General features: G+C 37.7%; 1 long non-coding RNA gene across 1 annotated transcript in view; it reads right to left on the bottom strand.

Moving 5' to 3' along the window:
- The window catches only part of LOC142332036 (uncharacterized), a 38,651-nt gene extending 37,314 nt beyond the window's left edge, over positions 1-1,337 (bottom strand). Inside the window, exon 1 of the long non-coding RNA XR_012758126.1 lies at positions 1,213-1,337. This is a non-coding gene — a long non-coding RNA (uncharacterized LOC142332036). The remainder of the gene's footprint in view (positions 1-1,212) is intronic.
- Positions 1,338-13,927: the final 12,590 nt, after the last annotated feature.

Raw genomic sequence — 13,927 nt, 5'->3', positions numbered from 1 at the left:
AAAAAATTACTTCACAAAGGAATATTTGTAGTTACAAAAAATAATCGCATATTTAAATCAGCTAATAACTAATTTTTGTTAAATAAATAGATATAACTATTCTAAATGAAACATTTCACATTTAGATATATTGACAAATAGTATATTTACAATAACTAAAAAATAAACCATTGCAAATTTATTCACAAAACAATCTATAAAATATCTTGGACTTAATGCAATGAGATGTTATGTCCAAATTTTTTTACAATTTTCAAACATAAAATATTTTTCTAGTTTAAGAATAATATTTTTATCAATAGTTCAGAGCTGTATTAAAATTCAATCTCCATTATGTATTTTTCCCACAGAACTGATGTCTGTGGTTTAGATATGTGCGCAAGTGATAATTTCTAGTACTATCTGTAGATTAACTGACCATATTATTTGGACCACGGTAAGATTAATTTTTATTAGGCACGTGTTCAGACTGTAAGATAAAGATGTATGCTTCTAACGGAAAAATGAAATCAGCTATAAGCTGTACTTTTGGCCAAAACACATTTATGCAGCAGCTATCAAATAATATTGGATAAGTATTCTAATAAATGACAAACCATACATAGATAAGTAACTTACCATGACACTTGGGATAAATCATTTATTTGTATTTTATATATACCTGTAGTCATTCTATTTGTATTATCTTTTAATAAGTTATATTATTGTTTAATAAATAAATATTTTATGTTATTTATATTAATAAACGTCTTTTCATTTATGTGACTGTAATAAATAAAGTATTTCGTCTGAATTTCCAATCCTTACACACCTACTGTGTAGAAACTGATTTAACTAATATATAAAAAATTAAGTAAACATAAAAACAGATTTCTTTACTGCAACCAAAATAATAGATAAGATCAGACGAAAAGTAACTATAAATAAAGCGGCTGATAATCGGTTTCCTAACCCAGGAAATCGTTTTACAAATATCTCCTGTTCATACTGTCAGGAATTCACAAAATTAAGATAACTGGTTTCACACGAGATAATATCACGTCAAAATAATATTGAATAGTTTCTGTAACGTGACAAATAAATCAAATCGGAAACAATTATGTTGTATTAAGTTCGAAGAAATTAATATCTTAACCACAAACGTTTGATACTTAAAAGTTAGGTTAAAAACATTTATAAGATTACAAAATAAAATTAGAAAGATAATGTTACCATCAACAGTGATTTACCATCCTTTTCAAACCAAACTGAAACTGAACGCAAGCGGTGAAAACTTGTCTAATATTACAACGTAAACGCAATCCCTAATACCTGTTACCATCTGACGACTACGCATGACGCCACCTGTTCAAAAACAGATACTCGTACTAAGAATATTATACATGTAAAAATGTAATTATAGCTGTACAGACACATTAGTTTATTTGTAACAATAGGTATTATTGTTGTATAATCTTTTAATTTAAACATCACATAATATGAATAATATTAATCAAATTAATGTAATGCAAGTTAGGATCTGATTTGCTGATTGATACTTTACGACTAAAACAATCCTCAAAATAATTCAGTATTACAAAATAAATAAACTTAATCACCTGAGTAATTTAAAGGTACAAAATTTAAAGGCACGAATGTATTCGAATGTCTTGGTGACAGGCATCTTCACAAAAGTGGAATTTGTAACATAAGAGCTCATCGCCTTAAATTTGGCTAATTAGATACAGAAAATGAATTTATTTATTGTGTACTAAGATCTATTATTCTGACTCATTCGTTTTTATTTTATTCATTTATAAACAAGATGAAATGATAATGTGACAGTTGTTAAAACTCTAAACTCTTCATCTAGCCCTTCGAACTGAAATGAACTACCAATCTGTTTTTTATCATAAGCCAGAAAGCTGACCTGCTGATCTAGTTGCACAGCCAGCAAACTTTACTTTTCAAAGGTTAAGAACTTTTTTTAATTCGTGCATAACGTTGCAAAATTAAGCATTAATTATTTATTCGTGTATTTAACAAACAATGAATCAATCTCCAGCCAAGACATTAAACATAGAAACAACTAAATTAAATGTTATCATTATTCTAACGCTTTATTCGTTTAATGATCATTATTCTAATACTTTATTTGCTTAATGTTCATATTTAACTGCCTTATAACTTCACTACAAAAATAAAAAACAGGATCTTAAGTCTTCCATAGAACAGAAGTGAAAAGTGTTCCGTAGAAATCGGCCGAACCATCAAGAAAAAAGAAATACTACGACGATGTTGCTGTCTGATTGTTTGTGATACAGATTTTTTTTTTTTTTTTTTTGTCTTCAGTCATTTGACTGGTTTGATGCAGCTCTCCAAGATTCCCTATCTAGTGCTAGTCGTTTCATTTCGGTTTACCCCCTACATCCTACATCACTATCAATTTGTTTTACATATTCCAAACGTTGCCTGCCTACACAATTTTTTCCTTCTACCTGTACTTCCAATATTAAAGCGACTATTCCAAGATATCTTAGTATATGGCCCATAAGTCTGTCTCTTCTTTTAACTATATTTTTCCAAATGCTTCTTTCTTCATCTATTTGCCGCAATACATCTTCATTTGTCACTTTATCCACCCATCTGATTTTTAACATTCTCCTGTAGCCCCACATTTCAAAAGCTTCTAATCTTTTCTTCTCAGATACTCCGATCGTCCAAGTTTCACTTCCATATAAAGCGACACTGCAAACATATACTTTCAAAAATCTTTTCCTGACATTTAAATTAATTTTTGATGTAAACAAATTATATTTCTGACTGAAAGCTCGTTTCGCTTGTGCTATTCGGCATTTTATATCGCTCCTGCTTCGTCCATCTTTAGTAAATCTACTTCCCAAATAACAAAATTCTTCTACCTCCATAATTTTTTCTCCTCCTATTTTCACATTCAGTGGTCCATCTTTGTTATTTGTACTACATTTCATTACTTTCGTTTTGCTCTTGTTTATTTTCATGCGATAGTTCTTGCGTAGGACTTCATCTATGCCGTTCATTGTTTCTTCTAAATCCTTTTTACTCTCGGCTAGAATTACTATATCATCAGCAAATCGTAGCATCTTTATCTTTTCACCTTGTACTGTTACTCCGAATCTAAATTGTTCTTAACATCATTAACTGCTAGTTCCATGTAAAGATTAAAAAGTAACGGGAATGGGGAACATCCTTGTCGGACTCCCTTTCTTATTACGGCTTCTTTCTTATGTTCTTTGATTGTTACTGTTGCAGTTTGGTTCCTGTAAATGTTTGCAATTGTCCTTCTCTATACTTGAACCCTAAATTTCTTAAAATGCTGATCATTTTATTCCAGTCTACGTTATCGAATGCCTTTTCTAGGTCTATAAATGCCAAGTAGTATGTTGGTTTTGTTTTTCTTTAATCTTCCTTCTAATATTAATCTGAAGCCTAAAATTGCTTCCCTTGTCCCTATACTTTTCCTGAAACCAAATTGGTCTTCTCCTAACACTTCTTCCACTCTCCTCTCAATTCTTCTGTAAAGAATTCTAGTTAAGATTTTTGATGCATGACTAGTTAAACTAATTGTTCTGTATTCTTCACATTTATCTGCCCCTGCTTTCTTTGGTATCATGACTATAATACTTTTTTTGAAGTCTGACGGAAATTCCCCTTTTTCATAAATATTACACGCCAGTTTGTATAATCTATCAATCGCTTCCTCACCTGCACTGCGCAGTAATTCTACAGGTATTCCGTCTATTCCAGGAGCCTTTCTGCCATTTAAATCTTTTTGTGCTCTCTTAAATTCAGATCTCAGTATTGTTTCTCCCATTTCACCCTCTTCAACTTCCTATACAACACCATTTTCTTTCATTTCCTCCGTATAACTCTTCAATATATTCAAAATTATATATTATATTCAAAATTTTCCTTAACTTTCCTGTATGTTCCGTCTATTTTACCAATGTTCATTTCTCTTTCCACTTCTGAACGCTTTTCTTTAATCCACTCTTCTGTCGCTAGTTTGCACTTCCTGTTTATAGTATATCTTAATTGTCGGTAGTTCCTTTTACTTTCTTCATCACTAGAATTCTTATATTTTGTACATTCATACATCAGATGCAATATATCGTCTGAAACCCAAGGTTTTCTATCAGTTTTCTTTGTTCCGCCTAAGTTCGCTTCTGCTGATTTAAGAATTTCCTTTTTAACATTCTCCTATTCTTCTTCTACATTTTTTACCTTATCTTTTTTACTCAGACCTCTTGCGATGTCCTTCTTAAAAAACTTATTAACCTCCTCTTCCTCAAGCTTCTCTAAATTCCACAGATTCATCTGACACATTTTCTTCAGGTTTTTAAACCCCCAATCTACATTTCATTATCACTAAATTATGGTCGCTATCAATGTCTGCTCCAGGGTAAGTTTTGCAGTCAACGAGTTGATTTCTAAATCTTTGCTTAACCATGATATAATCTATCTAATACCTTGCTGTATCGCTTGGCTTTTTCCAAATGTATATTCTTCTATTACGATTTTTAAATTGGGTGTTGGCAATTACTAAATTGTACTTCGTGCAAAACTTTATAAGTCTGTCCTCTCTTTCATTCCTTTTGCCCAGCCCGTATTCACCCACTATATTTCCTTCCTTGCCTTTTCCAATGCTTGCATTCCAATCTCCAACTATTCTTAAATTTTCATCTCCTTTTACGTGTTTAATTGCCTCATCAATCTCTTCGTATACACACTCTACCTCATCATCATCATGGGCGCTTGTAAGCATATAGAAGTTAACAATCGTTGTCGGTTTTAGGTTTTGATTTTATCCTTATTACAATGATTCTATCACTATGCATTTTGAAATACTCTACTCTCTTTCCTATCTTCTTGTTCATTACGAAATCTACTCCTGCCTGCCCATTATTTGAAGCCGAGTTAATTATTCTAAAATCACCTGACCAAAACTCGCCTTCCTCTTCCCACCGAACCTCACTAATTACTACTACATCCACCTTTATCCTATCCATTTCCCTTTTTAAATTTTCTAGCCTACCAACCTTTTGTAAACTTCTAACATTCCACGCTCCGACTCGTAGAATGCTATTTTTTAATTTTCTGGTGACCCTTCTTTAGTAGTCCCCACCCGGAGATCCGAACGGGGGACTAATTTACCTCCGGAATATTTTACCAAGGAAGGCGCCTCCATCATTGTTATATGAAAATGCAGAGAGTTACATTTTCTTGGAAATAAAGCAGCTGTAGTTTTCCATTTCTTTCAGCTGCGTAGTACTCAGAGGACTGAGTGATGTTGATATGGCCGTTTAAGTCGTCCTGACTCACGCCCTTAACAACTACTGAAAGAGCTGCTAGCCTCTTTCAGGAATCATTCCTTAGTCTGACTATTACTAGATACCTCTCCGATATGGTTGCACCTTCGGTCCAGCTACTCTGTATTACTGAGCACTCAAGCCTCCTCACCAACGGCAAGGTCTCATGATTCATAGAGGAGGATAAGATTTACAAACTAATAAACTTTCTTCAGTGACAGTAGAATTTACCGCCGATTAGTCATTTTCGAATGGTGATACCAATTACTAATAATGACAAAGTAGCAGGACCGAAACACCATTATGAAAGAAATGATAAATAAGTCTTGTTTTCCTTTCAAAAGATGTGAAATGGTTTTGGAAACTAATATTTTTACACAGTTATGTTCAATTACATCTTTAGCATACAAATCCATTTATTTAGAAATTAATTTATTTAGCTTAATATAAGAAAACAACGTAGAAATATTTGTTCTAGAAAATGTTTTCACAGCTTTGTCAGTGGAGTTAACTGGACCAACTTTTTATAACAAATAAAAAGTGTTGTAAAGGAAACAACTTTGTTTTACTTCAAAGGAAACCGTTTAAGATCTTCATGTCTAAGTCATGAGATCAAGAACGACTTATCAATAATCTTGGTAGTTTGTTTTGTGAATTATAGTTTATTTTGAACTAATCAATAAAAATTTAATTGAAATACATAAGGTTGTGAGTGTTATAAATGATACAGAATTTAATTTAACATGTTAGCACAAGAATTTGAGGATGAAATGGGTGACAAGTGGGTAGACTGCACTGAGACATCTCCAAGACACTCCTGTAAATGTAAAACTGATCGAGGTGGGTGGAAAAAATATTCTTAAGGAAAAAAAGTGAAAAGCTGAAGATAAAGGTCATGTGTAGTTGCAATCACACTTCATCTAGCTTTTGTAAACTCAGTACTTTGTTAGAAGTATAAATGAAAATGTTTCATGACAAGTACTGGATTCATCTAATGCTCCTGATCAGACCAATTTTTTTACAAAAAACATAACTGCTAGTAGTGTAACTAGGCAGAGAATTGATAAAAGTACTGCTAAAAGGGTTCAAAATTTATCAGCTAATATTTGCATCTAAGGGTTCAAGCATTGGTTCAAGTTTGTAAATCTTCCTTTATGGGTATACTATCTGTAAATTGTAAGAAAATTGAAATTGCATCCCCTAATTACTGAAAAAAGGGGAGGGACTAGAATTATACCAGAAAATTAGAAAAGACAAATAAAATAATTCAACACATAAAAGAATTTAAATGTTCAGAAAAGCATTACGGAAGGAATAACACACCATTGCATTGTTACTTATCACCTTTTTTTTTTTTCTCTCAGCTCCCCTGGGCCGGACCGACTTGTTGGTATTACGCCGCCCAGGGGAGTGTCTTTAAACTCAAATAGGCTCCCCACCTACCGGCTATATACTGGCATAGTAGGTCGGCTTGCCGGTTAGCTCTTTTTGAGAGTTCTTTATTAATATTGCCCTTTTGGACACCACGCCAGACCCAGCACGCCGCGACGCAGCGCCGGGTCCCTTCGGTATTCAGTGTGCTGTTACTTGACTGTTACCCATGGAGTCCTTGGTGGCTCATCAGTGCTAACACACCGCAGCATGCTGGACCTCACCTGCAAGGCTGTCCACCCAGTCCTATTCTAGCCAACACCTTGTCTTCTCTCATCGGAGTATTTCTGTAGAATGACTTGTCTAACAAAACTAGCAAAATTATACCAGTTTGACTCGCTTCTTAGCATGTACTCTATTGTTGTCTCTGGAGTTATACCTGTGAGTGCCTTACTATGTCTAAGTGTGTCCCACCTATTGCACTCAAAAAAGGTGTGCTCAGCATCATCTATCTCGTTGCAGTAGTTGCAAATTGGCTCTTCTCTCTTGCCTATTTTTTCCAGGTAGTTATTGAAGGAACCATGTCCTGTAAAAAACTGCGATAGGTGATGATCAACCTCACCAAATCTTCTCGACAACCATGGCTTGATGTTGGAGATGAGGGTTCTCGTCCATCGACCCACAGCTTCCTGCAACCATCTTTCCTGCCAGATATTATAAACAGCATCCCTGACCTCTTGTTCTGGCTTGCCTTGTGCCCTCTCCACCCTCTTTTTGCGATTAGGTCAATAGGAGATGTACCTGATAACACGCACAGGGCGGCATAGGACACAACACCTAGGAGCACACACCTGTGCGTCTTTGCTTGTCTCTCCTTGTTGCGCCTGATGGCGAAAGGGCACCACCAGGCCGGAACGGCATACATAAGCGAAGACACGACGGTGGTCGCCAGTAAACGGCGCTTTGAGGCCCGAGGGGCATTCTGCGATGACATAATGATGTTTAGACTTTTTATCATCCTTTCTGCCTTGTTGCATACACTGACTATGAGCTCGGTGTATCTACCGTTTTTCTGGAGGATAACTCCTAAGTACTTGATGTTATTCGCTTCTTCTATAGCATGGCCGTTGATGAAAATATTGAACGGTCTAGCACTCTTCTACCCGTAAAAGGCAATACACCGGCATTTTTCCGTAGACAGTTGCAGACCCCTGGACCTCAACTACTCCTGTATAGTGTCGATGGCCGCATACACCCTCTCTCGCACCTCCAAGACCGTCCTTCCCTCTACGAGGACTGCAAGGTCATCTGCATAAGCCAGGACTTGGACGCCGACAGGAAACTCCTTCTGAAGGAGTTTATCTATAATCACCAGCCACAACAAAGGCCCCAGAACAGAGCCCTGCGGAACTCCACCGTGCGTTTGAAAATGTACTGTTTCCTCCTGTGCTTCTACCAGACATCCTCTGTTGGACAAGTAACATTCAATTTGTCTACGCAGGTACGGGCTGAGGCCCCTAGCCGCAATTGTTGGGGTCATTAATGTGACCCCAACCAATAGCTCCGAACGCGTTTTTTATGTCTAGTGACAGCATCAGTGGAATTCTCCTGGTTCGCCAAGTGCTTCTCTTCACCTCGTCACCCATCCCAAAATTCGGCAGATGGCCTGCACGGTGGATCGCCCCCGCATAAACCCGTACTGGTTAGGACTGATTCCGGCTTCCTCTTCTAGTTCTTTGATGATGCGGCTAGCCAGCATCTTTTCAACTAGCTTCCCCATCATGTTAAGGAGGCTCAGGGGTCTATAGGTTATATCTTCCTCCGAAGAGGTGCTTTTAGGTAGGAATACCACTCTGGTCTCCTTCCAGCAGTCGGGGAAGTCTCCGTTCTCTATGCCGTGGCTGGCAATCTTGAGCATCTCCCAGGGAGCCTTCTGAACCAGCCCCTTGATTACTGCCGCGGGAATCTTGTCCGGGCCAGGGCTCTTTTTGGTTACCAAACTCCTCGCCGCAAGTTGTAGCTCTTCCATGGTGAATCTTCTATTGTCGCTTGCGACAATAGAAGATTCGTGAGATCCACATTATCGTGAGATCCACACCTTGGTGTGGATCTCACGATATCAGGCACTGTATGCGGGAACAACCTGGCTACCTCCCTTGCAACACTGGTCTTATTGAGAATAGGCATACGACTCCCGAACCTTTTGGTCACAATACGATATGCCTGGCTCCAGGGATTGCTGTCAAGCTCTTTGCACAGCCTGATCCAGCAATCCTTTTTACATCTCTTAATACCTTATTGAGCGTTCTTCTTGCCTCGAGGTATCTATTGGCTATTTCCTGGTACCCTTCTCTGTTATTTTTAAGAATACGTTGTTTCTTTCTCCTAAGGGACTGGAGCTCTTGTCTCATTGCTTCAATTTCAGCAGTCCACCAATATACGGAGCGCCTCCTTGTATTGTTAGCTGCCATTCTGTCCATTTCCTGCTTTATTATATTAAATAAAGCCTCAGGTGATTGTTGATGTCTATCAAACAGTCTACTTGCAGTCCTGTTGACGATTTGCACTATTTGTTCTGATGAGAATCTCGGTGGGGGGGAGTACACTTCTCGCGTGAAATCCACGTCTTTCAGATCCAAGATGGAGGCGCGGTGGTCGCTCGCTATATCTTCTGAGAGAACCATCCACTGGTACTGATTCCTCCTTCACCTACAGTCCAGGGTGGTGAGGTCAAGCACCGACCGATGACCTCTCGCTACGTACGTGGGCGTGTCGTCATTAATGCAGATGCAGCCGGCAGTTTCCAGGAGATCGGAAACTCCGATCTCCTGGATTGCGATCTGTCCCCTCCTGTTGGTGTGTCGACTGCCAGCCGCCACCATTTTGCTGTTAAAATTACCCAACATTACGATCCTCTTGGTTGAATTGGTAATCACACCTTGTAAAGTGTCGATGAAGTTAGTAAAGTTCGCGATCGCAATGTTGGGCGAAATGTACACACCCACGAATAGAGTTGTTTCGGTCTCAACAGACACCACGCCACTACCTCTAAACTTGAAACTCCATTGTATACTATGACTTACGTCCATAATGGCAACATCTCCCGACATATCAACAGTCCATCCAAGTTTGGCAGCTTCATATTTATTGGGTTCGGTGACCACAAGGAGGTCTACGTTCTTGTCTGTAACAACACGACTGATTAAGTCGTGAGCGAGAATACTCCTATTGGCATTCGCTAACATGGTCCTAATCATGCAATTTTTTCTTGCATTGCCATGCTCCAGTCCTGTGTTCGCCGCTCTTACAATCGAGGCATTGCTTAGGTTCCAGGCAATCCGCTATCTTCTGACCTCTGCTACCGCAGTTGAACCACAAATCGAGCCTATCTGGGCCTTTACATTCGTGCCTTCTATGGCCCGTGCCCCAACAACGGTAGCACCTGTCTTCATCTTTCCGGATGTACGCCCGGCAACTAATCCATCCGATTCTTATTCTCTCCTCGACAAGTTTGCATGCCGCTCTGTAAGAGGTCATGACCGTAATATTTTGTGTCTTGCCAAAACCTTTCCTCATGGATGTTATCTTGACTTCCTCGCTAGAACCCACGCGATTTATAATGGCGGCCATAACCTCTTGCTCTGTTGTGTCATGCTCGACATCTCGGATGTGCACCACAGTTCTCCTTCCAGCTCTGCTTTTTATATCAACGTGAAGGTCGGCAGCCTTGTCCCTCAGGATAGATGTAAATTGTTCCGCTTTCTGTGCACCCTGTATCCTAACATGGAGCTCCTCGTTACGGCCCTTTCGCAATGAGATGACGATATTTGCCTCCTCGCTGGTGACAGCACCCTTCATGGACCGGAGGAGCTCCGCGTACGTTTTTTCTTCTGCCTTAACAATCACTGTTCGGCTTTGCTCCGCCGGTGGAGTAGCCTTCTTTATCGGGATTTGATTATTACCGATGTGCCTGGTCCCACCATCCCCTTGGAGAGTTAACACATATACAGATGTTTCCCTTGTTCTGAAGATATAGGATATGATCTTCTTGGCAAAATTTCCCATATTGCCCGAAGACAGTATGTACGCTGCATTTGGTGACTGTATAGCTATCCTTTTGAACGCCTTCAATAAACAAGAAAGGGTTTCCTTTTCCTGGGCTCCCGAGTCATAATGTATCTTAAATTTCTTCTTCTTTTCTTCAACGGTTTGGTCTCTAATTAAGAGATATTTCATCTTTTATGATGTCATCAGCTGCGAGTTTGTTACCCATATCCTGCTCACCTACTCTCCTTAAATCTATAAGAGTGCAAGCGTCTTTGACTTCAGGTGGAAGGTCAGTAACCAACTTTAGCTTGCCCCTAAGTGAGTTAGGCCACCTTTTTGGGAGGAGCTCAATGAGTTCTTTCACTCAAATCGCTGGTCAAAATATACTCCATGTAATCGTCACCCGCAATAGGGTCCGTTTGGGTAGCTTGGGAAGTATTTGTGTCTGGAGAGGACATCTCGGAAACCGCATTCAGTCCCTCGTATACACGCCTTAGATCCTGTTCATGGGTCGCAATGTACTTATTCTTACCTGGGCCTAAATGCTGTTTCAACGATATCAGTATCAGACCCAATTGGTATGCTAGACTGCTCACTGTATCGGGTGCCTCTTCTTCCTCCTCGGAAGATCCTTGACGGAGCCTCTTCTTCCCTTTTAGATCGGATTTCTTGACCGTGGCCGATTTTGTCATGCTGCTGCTACTTTGGGTAGATTTCCCATCCATAGGGAGTGATCCACGTCTTCGCATGATATAGTACTGTACTCAGGGGGCCGTCCCAAGTTCTACGAATACCCACTCGGGGGTGGGGCCCAAAAACAAATTTGGGGGGGTTGTGGGGGTTTAAGGAAAATGTATGTGACCGAAAATGTGGTCAAAAAAATTTGGTTGGAAGGGTGGGGGTCGGGGGTGAGGGTAAGTTTTGGAACGAATTTATCTCCAGGTAAGAAGGAAATCGAGTGGGTAGTTCTCGAGATATTAGTAGAAATGTAATTCCCCTAATAAAACAGCTCTGAGGACTTAGTAAAAATCTCTACTCGTACAACGGTAATACGAGAGAATAATTACAAGTCTTTGTTTACTACAATAAACACGCCTGTATGAGCCTGTGAATTAACTTAGAAAAATGCCGCTAAGAATTGAATAATTCTAACCTCAAATTCACTATATAACCTATTAAAAAAGTAGTTTTAACTCACTTGATCGTACTTAAAGTAACGTCCAATAAAACTACGATACACTAGAAACGTAAAAACGCATTCACCTGTTATAAATCTTCAGTTTTAGAAGGTAAAAAACACAATATCCACAGCTCACTAATAAAGCTGAAAAAACTCTAATAACTTTTTTAGTCCGTGACCGAATTAAAAAAAAATTCATTATACTTGTCCGTTATCCTTACCACTTTAGTTCCTTAATGCCGTATCCGAAATATAAACCAAAAAACCAATCTAGAACACTAAAAAGCGCGGAGCGGTACACAACACGTCTGTTCACAGCGATGTCCACAACTCGACTCTCTTAAGAGTTACTGTTACTTACCACCTGGTTATGCATAAAAACACTTGGGAGTGTTTTTATGCATAATTTTAATTTACCTTTCAGCTCCAAAAAACTGATTCTGTTCTGAATGTGTTCAGCTGAAATTAAGTAGGAAACTAGAAAAAAGTTTAGAAATCAAAAACATATTGATTACTGAATATCTAGTCCATAAGCAAAGAAGTAGTCATTTTTAAGTAGCTCAACCAATGAACATATGAATGTGGTATTTGACTTAATGCAGAATCAACATCTTCCAAGAACAGAAATTACTATAGCTTACTATTCTCATCAGCTGTGGTACTAGACATTTGGCATAGTTATCCACAACTCTGAGGCATCACTGAATAAAGAGAATGCCCATTTCTACAGCTGGTTGGAGTCTGAATATGGAAGAGGTTGTAACCAAACAATTTCCTTTAGCATTTTCTCAATACAGTATTACACATGCGTTTTCAAACACCACTAAATAAAACCATTTAAACATTGCGAGTGTTTTGTGATTTGTACACTGGCCAGAAAAAAAATTATGCAATGCTTTTTATAGTTTTCAGATTCTGTTCAAAGAAACAAATTAATTTACAGTGGACATTCTCAATGCGTGGCCATTCTTATTTACCTACTTACCTGCAGACAGAGATTTTGTTATTGTAGAAAAGCAATTTTGAAAGAATCAGCAAACAGTTGAACCAAAGGAATATAACCACATATTGTCATCAATTAGAACATTTCATTCAGCCCATGAAGTCGTTATCCAAAATTGGAAAGTATCAGTTAAGCTGTATTTAAAAATTCAAAAGGGATTTAATATAACAGATGCCAAAGTTATCCAGTGATTACAAAAAACCTTCAGCTACAACAGTGCAGCAGTTCTACACTGAAGATTAGGGACCAGACATAGTTTTTTGAAAGCAAAAAATAGAAATATTTCTAAAATTATATTACAATTGCACCAAGTAAAAAATTCAATCACACGTCAGCAGCAAATGTAAATGTTAAGAATCTATTGAAAAAGATTGAAATTAACTGAGAAAGTCACTCTTTCTACAAAAATTGCCTTCAAGCATATAATCCAAATAATGCAGATGTTGAAAATAATGATTACTACAATGAAGATAATTTTTGATTTTTGTCTATATGGACCAAATTGCACCTTAATATATAAACTTCTCTTTTTCAATGATCTTTAAAAAATATATATTAAATTTAAAATTTTCTAAAAATAAGTTACCTTCTTCATTTTTTGAAAAATAGTAATTGTATGAAAACATACATACAATTTCAGCACTCAGATTAATAGTAGAAGGAAGAAAAAAGAAAAACAAACCGAAATGCATGGCATTTATAGACTTAGAAAAGGCATTCGATAACATAGACTGGAATAAAATGTTCAGCATTTTAAGAAATTTAGGGTTCAAGTATAGAGAAGGACAATTGCAAACATTTACAGGAACCAAACTGCAACAGTAACAATCAAAGAACATAAAAGCCATAATAAAAAAGGAGACTGACAAGGATTTTCCCCATCTTCCTTACTTTTTAATCTTTACATAGAACTAGCAGTTAATGATGGTAAAGAACAATTTAGATCTGGAGTAATAGTACAAGTTGAAAAGATAAAGACGCTACGATTTGCTGATGATA

This window comes from Lycorma delicatula, chromosome 11 (assembly GCF_047948215.1).
Source record: "Lycorma delicatula isolate Av1 chromosome 11, ASM4794821v1, whole genome shotgun sequence".
Lineage (NCBI taxonomy): Eukaryota > Metazoa > Arthropoda > Insecta > Hemiptera > Fulgoridae > Lycorma > Lycorma delicatula.
Note: the sequence above shows the minus strand (reverse complement) of the source record. Positions and strands in the feature narration are given on the sequence as shown.